Source organism: Dermacentor albipictus, chromosome 3 (assembly GCF_038994185.2).
Source record: "Dermacentor albipictus isolate Rhodes 1998 colony chromosome 3, USDA_Dalb.pri_finalv2, whole genome shotgun sequence".
Classification (NCBI taxonomy): Eukaryota; Metazoa; Arthropoda; class Arachnida; order Ixodida; family Ixodidae; genus Dermacentor; species Dermacentor albipictus.
This window is the reverse complement of record NC_091823.1, coordinates 35052583-35060857: the sequence shown is the minus strand read 5'-3', so window position 1 is coordinate 35060857 and position 8275 is coordinate 35052583. Positions and strand designations below refer to the sequence as shown.

Sequence of the window (8275 nt, the reverse complement as noted above, 5' to 3'; positions counted from 1 at the left end):
CCCTTCGAGGTTGGAAGTTAACAAAAGTCGGTAGGTCGATTGGCATTGGGGGTCACGGTAATACCACGAACGAAGCAGTGGAGGGTGACATGTTCTGGGTCTCTTTTGAAGCCCTATAAGCACACAGCAAAATTGGTTTTGAAGAAATGCTAAGAAAGACGAATGAAAAGAAATGGGCAGCTAGAGTGAACAAATATATGTATCTGTCTAAAAGCGTGGACCTGGCGTGGACACGAAATGGAGGAATAAGTCAAGAAAGTAGGCAACGAATTACATGGTAATTGAAAGTATAAATAGACACCCGGAGGTCATGGAAACGAAAGTAGGATCGAGAAACAGAGACACTAAATCTCATGCTAGGGACGGAGAAAAAAAAAAGGGAGGGGGGGGGGGCATGTAGACTTACAGATACGGCAAAAAAGTAATCAAGAGAAAAAATTGTACTATAACTCAAAAGGCACTGTCTTGGTTTTTCTAGGCCCGAACTTGGTGCCTCAGGAAAAGAAACATACCTGAGCAAATATTCGCAACTGGATGAAGGCACGTGCACGCTTTAAGTCTGTAGTTGACTCAGCACGTTGTAATGGAATGCAAAGGTATTCGCCCAGTGAGAACCGTATGAAACGTTCACCTTTCAGAAGCGCTCGGAGCCACAGCGGATGGAAGCGTTAACCGGTCAGCAGTCAATATAAGTAAGAGACGTTTAGAGCATCGGTGGATCACCAGCAGGCCAAAAGTTATTGCGCAATTCGTAGAAAACGTCAGGTGAGTGTACTGCTTGTCGGAAATGTACGCGCGCACACACACAAATATACCCAAAACAAACAAAAATAAACTAATACGACGGAATAAAACCAAAGGAAGCGGTCACGCAGTCGCTCACACTGAGCGTTGCCTGTTCGAAGACACGAGCACACAACAGAGCAATTAAAAGTTGTTTTGTAGTGCGTATTGCCGATTAGGCTTTCTCCAGTACAAACAAAAAAGCTTTCTTTTGTATCGCGCTCACTAGAAGGAACACTGCGACTAGTCACGCATTAAGTGCAGGTAACTGGACGGGCCAGTCGTAACTAAAATGAGTAGGCGTCATCAGTGTAGGGTGACTACATCTTTTTCGTTTATTTTCGGAAAAAAAAGAAAGAGAAAGAAACACCGATGTAGCGGAAATATTCACCAATGAAACAGCGCTCAATGTCATCATCTACTTCTGCGTCTTCGCGCCAAAATCACCTTTTCCCGCCGGAACGAAAAAGCGTGGAGTCTGCCTTTTCCCGCCAAGACCGATACAGCCGGCGCGGTGAACGAGTTCAAGGACACGCGCAGCGCTGCCGCAAGCAGTGCCTTCCTCCCCCATGTCTTCGCCCGACTATCAAACCGGCAGATCTCGTGACTCAATTTAACCAATAATACAACACCTGCACACGGCACTCAAGAGCCAGGCCGATGACTTGGCGCACACCTAGTGCTTGCAGTAGCGGTGAAGACGGCGGGTTTGATGGTTACGCCCACCTTGTGTGACTATGGTTTCTTGGGCGAAAGCGTATTGAATTTCCTGCGGAACTGCTGCGTCATGTTCTGTGGCTGTGGACCGATTGGGTATTTCGACAATACAAGCTGCTGCTTGTTCTTCGGCAGCCTGCATATCGGTGTGCCACAACTCTGGGTTCCGTGTGGTGTTCGTCGACGAAATTTTGAGGGTATGTTGTGCGGACAGTTGAGACGGATGCCAGGGGAAAGAAGGAACACGATTCGCTTCTACGAACCTTGAGAAAGCACAGCAGGGCTTCTAAGTGTGAGTACATACGAATCTATATATGTACATTGCCCTACTCATTGCCACTCCGAGTTATAAAGCGCATAATTGTGAGCACTTAGAAAGAAAGAAAAGAGGTTTCGCGGTTTTGTCATCTCCCTGAATCCGCGCCCAGTTCGTGCTTCACGTATACAGGGCCCTGCATATATGGCTGCGCCTGTTCGAAAAAAAAATATATATTGCGCTCACTACTGCGTAGTTATGGCTCAAATTTTGCAGAAAGATCGCACTTTGGTGTCTAGATCGTTTAGAGTAACAATTAACCAATTAACAGTCAATTGCCTGGTTTTTAAGAAAAAAAAAAGTGCACATTTGCTTGCACTTATGGGATTGCGAGCTGCTGCCGCGACGGCGTAAGCATGAACTTTCTCTCTTGTCACTCGCTAAATTTTAACGAAAGTTGCTGACGTCTCTTGTATATTGCGCTTGACGACTATTTCAGCATTAGAGAATTTTAGATCAGGGGACGCAAGCCTTGGGGCGCCCCAACGCTTGCGTCCCCCTAATCTAAAACAATTGGTAAGAGATAGCTGAGATTCTGGGTCTGCATCTCGCGTTTTATGTTTGTGAAATGCGCTTGCGTATGTTGTACGTTACGTGGCCGTTTTAGAAGTTTTCCTTTCCTCACACTAGGTAGAAGTTGAAGTCATACGTACTTATTTCATTTTGAACGGCACTTCTAAGGCATGCTTCTTCATTATAGGCTCGGGAGAAAGGCTACGGTAGTGAGCGACTATTTTGATAAGTTTACTGACTTGAAAAAAATATATATAAGAATCGTGAACCCTATTCGCGCAAACAGAGACGCTGGATATGTTATTCATTTTCCATTAAACGTTGATTAACTTATCAGTTCGTAAATTGTCTTTGGCGACTGGGTGCTTCTTCCCTCAGTGCTTTGAGTGCATGGTCTCACTAAAAGCTTTGGTATATATTGGGTTGCGATTCTGCGAGGTATTTTCCACCGGGGATAAATATGGCTTTCTTCATGCTCAGGTCTTTGGTTCGATTCCCTGCCACTGCATTCCCATTGAGGCAAAACGCGGGAATGCTCGTGTATCGCGCATTTGGTGAACGTTAAATACGCTCGACTATTCGAAATTCCCACACCTGAACGATAACTGTCAGTGACGTTCTTCTTTTCTTTCCCTGCAAACGAAAAAAAGTTTTTTTGATCAGCATACCTGTTCGACATGTCCACATGAGCTGTCGGTGTTTGATCCGGAGAGGTGTGATTTGATGTTAACAATAAATTTCTTTGATGACCATGCTTTCGTTATTGATCAGTTCGGTTTATTGAATAACCCGTCAGTACAGAGATAACCTCTGAAACACCTAACCCTTATAAATGATATGATAGTGATATTGTACTATGTGTTGGTGGAAACTCTGCGTGCTTTCTTATTTAAATATCACGTGTGGGTATTGTTTTTATCTTAAGAAACGGTTTGACTTGACCTGGCGACGCTTTCGCCAACTTAATGTGACTGTTTCGTCTAATTGACTTCGACTTACCAATTATTTTTATATTCTTCAACGTCTGCTTGTTCCCTGTTATTTTGCGTCTAATCACAGTATCTATCGAAAGTTTCATTTTGATGCAGTGTTTGCTGTGTCTCGAATATTTTTGTACGTGCATAGGACTTGGCCCTGCTAGTGTGAGGCAGCACCACTCAAGGCCGTGGTGGCGGATGTGGAACACCCTTTTTCACCAATGGCGTCATTAGAACGCGAACACTTTGGGCAGGCAGCTGAACCCTCGTATGCTATCTGACGGCAGCAAACATGTCGGAGTCGGGACCTTCGCTGTGCAATGAACGAGAATGAATTAGCAATGTGAAGGTGGGAACAGCCGCAAGCGTAGAAAACTTGGAAATGAAACGCACGCATAATGCGCGAAGGCTGTGGGTTCGGGTTCCACCAGCGGCAAGTTGTTGTCTCGTCCGCTTTTATGTGATCGTTCTTGGGGGGGAAGGAAGGAAGTATTTTAATGATTGGAAAATGTAGAGAGGTCGGCCGGATAATGGAGCATCTGGCCTGCTACTCTACGTAAGGGAGGGGGAAGAGGGGAAGAAAAGGGGTCACAATGATGGACGATAATGGGAGGAACGAGGTGAATGACACATTACACAACTGGTATCACAGGCGTGAGTCCAGGCCAGTGTCACCTAGGAAACGTGAAAGTGCACGCATTGTCTCTGTCGTCTGCCAACTCTGTGGCCACGCGCCTAGCAAGAGGTCCTCCGACAGTGGTCCATTGTGGAAATGTCTCAATGTATCTGCCAATGTCAGTCTTTCTCGCGCATACTCAGGGCACACCACGAGCACATGTTCTATAGTCTCTACAGCGCCACACACTGAACAGTCCGGGGAGTCTGTCCGTCCAATAATGTGCAAATATTTGCGCGTGAAGGCGACGCCTAATCGCAGTCTGTGTATCAGGCATGTATGAGGGCGTGGAATTCCACGCAGAATAGGAAATTTCCTATCGGGATCCAGGCTTTTAAGGCGGACGTGACGAGCGTCTGGCTGGGCCCAGTATGTTCTCGCCGCACTCCTCATTAATTCCGACAGGAGGCATGTGATGTCCGGTCTAGAGAATGGCACTACAGTTCGCATGCCATTGCTGAGGGCGCGCCTTGCTGCAGCATCGGCCATCTCATTACCGTTGAGCCCACAGTGTCCCGGGATCCATTGGAACACTATGCGGTGGTGTTTTTCTTGAGCGTATGAAAGTAGCTCGGTGATCTGCAGGGCCAGAACCTGATATGCGGTGTGGCGCAGGAAGCATCCCAAAATTTGCAGCGCGGGTTTTGAGTCCGTGAAAATGCACCACTCTTGAGGTCTTTCCCCGCAGATGTGGCGAATCGCTTCTCGAATAGCCACAAGCTCTGCAGCGGTTGATGTTGAATTATGGTCTAGTATGAAACCTCGAGTCATCTGTTGGGCTGGTATCACCACAGCTGCTGTCGATGCCTTAGGTGAAACGGAGCCGTCTGTGTACACATGAACATATGTCTGGTATTCTGACCAGATGTATTCTTGGGGGGGGATTTTAAAACAACGCAATACACTGGAAGACGTGACGAAGAAAGATACAACCAGGGTACTGAGTTACAACTAAAGTTTATTCATCGCAGATTAAGAACTGCAAATAAATTCCCCTAAGCTTTTATGGGCTTCTCTCGGTTTCATAAGGTAGGAAGTTACTTATATGATAACAAACAATAAATACTTTGTTTTTATTATCACCGTAAGCGGACGGTGCCTTGACCACGTTTCTGCCTTACTTCAATTTTCCTGATTACAAACAGGTTGACACGTGCCCTCAGGTTCTAGACAATTGAAGGCATTACAAGATCAGTGTTGGTAGTGCTCTTTGCAGAGGCAAACTTTTTATTGCAAGTGGGGAGTCGGCTTTCGTTACCTGTAATATTGCTATCGTCTAGAAATGTATGCTTCAAAGTGCGTGTCTTCATGTCTTCAAAAAGCTATATCTTTAGATAACCTGTGCGTGCTTTTGCCACTGATTACAGGTTGCTGCTACCTGTTATGTACTAGTGCTGACGAAGACTCTTGAAAAGCTATCAAATCTTCTTTTTGTTATTTGTTACTGATAAACCTTTCAGGTGCTCTATGAAAACATCGAGGCATTTTTTACGTGACTGTAGTTTACCGCACCGCATAACAATAAGTTTCTGCTATTGTGATTATTTTGGCGCCTTTGTGCTTCGTCCTACATTTCCGTTCTGCTGTGTTCGTGAAAGACTGCGTTCATTTTTACATGTCGGGGGTGCAATATTTATTATAATGGCGTACCGTAAGTGTTGTACATTTAAAAATAAAATCACACTTCTTCAATATCTGTTTGAGCATCTACTTATCACGGTGCAAGAGCTTCCTTTTGCGAGTGCTGTGTGAACGGTAAAGGAAATTACCGCCGACCGGGGCAGCGAAATTGCGACACGTGGCACCTTTGTGCAGGCAGATGCAGATAACGAGAGTGCTGGACTCTTTCTCATGTTTGTTACGTGGCGAAGTCAGCATTTATCTGCAACGGTGGCTACGCCATCATTAATGCTTATCGTGATCTGTTCAGTTCTGGTCCGTACGTTAACCAGCGATGAAAGCGAATAATTACTTCCAAGCCACAAATAGTAGAATGACCTACCATTGAATCTTAAGAGGGGAAACGGCCCGCTACGCTTGCTGTTTAACTGCAGCGCCACGTATCGTAATTTCGCTGCTCCAGTCGTCGGTTAGTCGCGCTACTCTTTTTCCGTTGCCACTGAACAAAAATGTAAAACGAAGCTGCAAAAACAAGAGCAATACGCTAAACCGAACTATTCAAGACGTTTTGAAAACGTCTTAAAACGGAATTTTGACAGCGGTTATGGCGATATTCTTTAGGCCATCGGAAATCTCATTTCTAGACGGGATTTTTTGCGCCGTTTTAAAACCAGATTTAGACCGTGTATGAAAATGGATTCAAGCTGGGCATCATATATACGACGTTTTCTAGAGTAGGAGCTTCTATTCCGGCCCTTCTTTCGGACGTTTGCGTTGTCTTAGATAAATGACGAAAAAAACGTAATGTATCCGGGGGGATGACTGTGCGGGAACTTGAAGGCGCTGTCTCCACCCGGCTTTCGGATTCGCGTCTTTTCTGGCCTCCTTTCGTGATAAGAGCATCTATTTCGGTATTGTACGCGCGAACGCATCTCAAATGCGTACAAAGTCATCCTTGAAAATATAAAAAGATGGCACATCACAGCCAAAGGTAGATAACAAGAGACAAGTATTAACCGCGTGCCATAGAAATTCGACCGTAAAAAGAAATCGCAAAACATGTCATGCACGATGTTACAACAGAACATTTCTTTCAGCCTAAACATAACATGGTCGGTCAGTAATTTTAGTCGGCCATGGAAAGTGTCTTCGACGACCGACTAGAAATTACGAGCCGCTTCCTGAATTAAAACGTTGATAAATTTAGTCAGCTAAACACTCTGTTTTGGAAGCCAGAACTTCCACGTTTAGTTACAGTTGCCGAATGCCACAAAACAAACGAATATATTGCGTGGTCACTTTCGCATGCCACCTGATGCATTCGGCTACTCAAAAAAGAGGCGCGTGCCGCAAAACGGACAGGCTGCGCCATCTGTGGGTAATCTTATAGACTGCTCAAACACTATGTCGTTTAGCGCGAGTTTTGAACTTGTGTGCCCGCTACGCTAACGCCGGGAGAGTTCGGTGTTTCCAATTGTCATTTTTATACAGGAATATTCTACAATGGATCACATCCATGATGTCAATCAGGTAATCGAGAAATTCGCAGAGTACAATCAGCCCCTCTATATGGCTTTCATAGATTACGAAAATACATTCGATTCAGTAACGATAGCAGCAGTCATAAAGGCATTACGTAATCAAGGAGTACAGGCCGCTTACGTTAATATCTTCGTAAATATCTACAGCGATTCCACAGGTACCTTAATTCTGCATAAGAAACGTTATACATACAAGAAACGCTATTTGATGTATAATTTATACATCATATAGTCTTTTTGAGTATACATTCATAAAACGCCGGGAAATTAGTAACAGTACAAAACAACAGTAATATGCAGAAACAATGAACGCAGTATGTATTATATCTAACATAACGTACAAAAGTTTGTTTAGGACATGATTTGCTTGAGCTTGTTTTCAAATTGTGTTACGGTGTCACTTTGAATAATGGTTGTTGGTAGTCTGTTCCATTCATTTATTGTTGTGCTGGGGAAAAAAAGAATTGCCGTATGCATTAATGTGCAGTTGAGATTCTGTAACGCATGGAATAACTTAAATTAATATAGTGCATATTAATGAGAGTGGTCGTTGCATAACATCCAAAATTTATTACTGCAATAATCGTATAAAAGCGTTGTTGAATTAACCTGCGCTGCAGACTATTAAAGGTCAGTGCCGTCTCTGTGGCGTGCCGCTAAAAAAGAACTACGCATCAGAAGTTGTAAAAGGTCATGCTGAATGTAGTATAGTGACTGTTGCGAGATAGTGCTTATAGGAGGGAAAACGCGGCACCTTTCCTTATGGTTGAAGCAGTTTCAAGAAGCGCGTTTCTTGGCTCTAAGCCAAAACGAGGTACAAGAGTCACGGAAAGATGGATTTCAGCCCACTGCATATTTCATTGCTCCTTGTTCACAATTCCACTCCTCTCCCTTCACGCCAGCACGCACACTGGCACGCGAGCTTCGTGTTATTACAGTAAAACTTCATTTGGGCCTAGTTGGTGCATAATTCTGAACTTAAACTTGCAGCGCAAACACCTAAGTGTGTCGTATCTTCATTTTGTGGTCCGTCTTAGGTGTTTGCGCTGTAAGTTTAAGTTCAGAATCGTGTTGTTAGTTCGTCTGCTATACGCCTGCACGTGCTTTGCGATGTCCTCGCCACTGTCGTCGT

General features: G+C 44.5%; 1 protein-coding gene across 1 annotated transcript in view; it reads left to right on the top strand.

Annotated features, from left to right (window-relative positions):
• The first annotated feature begins 1261 nt into the window (after positions 1 to 1261).
• Positions 1262 to 8275, top strand: part of LOC135902758 (protein sprouty-like) — a 28319-nt gene continuing 21305 nt past the window's right edge. The window contains exon 1 of the transcript XR_011512696.1: positions 1262 to 1792. The gene's annotated coding sequence lies outside the window, so the exon portion shown is untranslated. The remainder of the gene's footprint in view (positions 1793 to 8275) is intronic.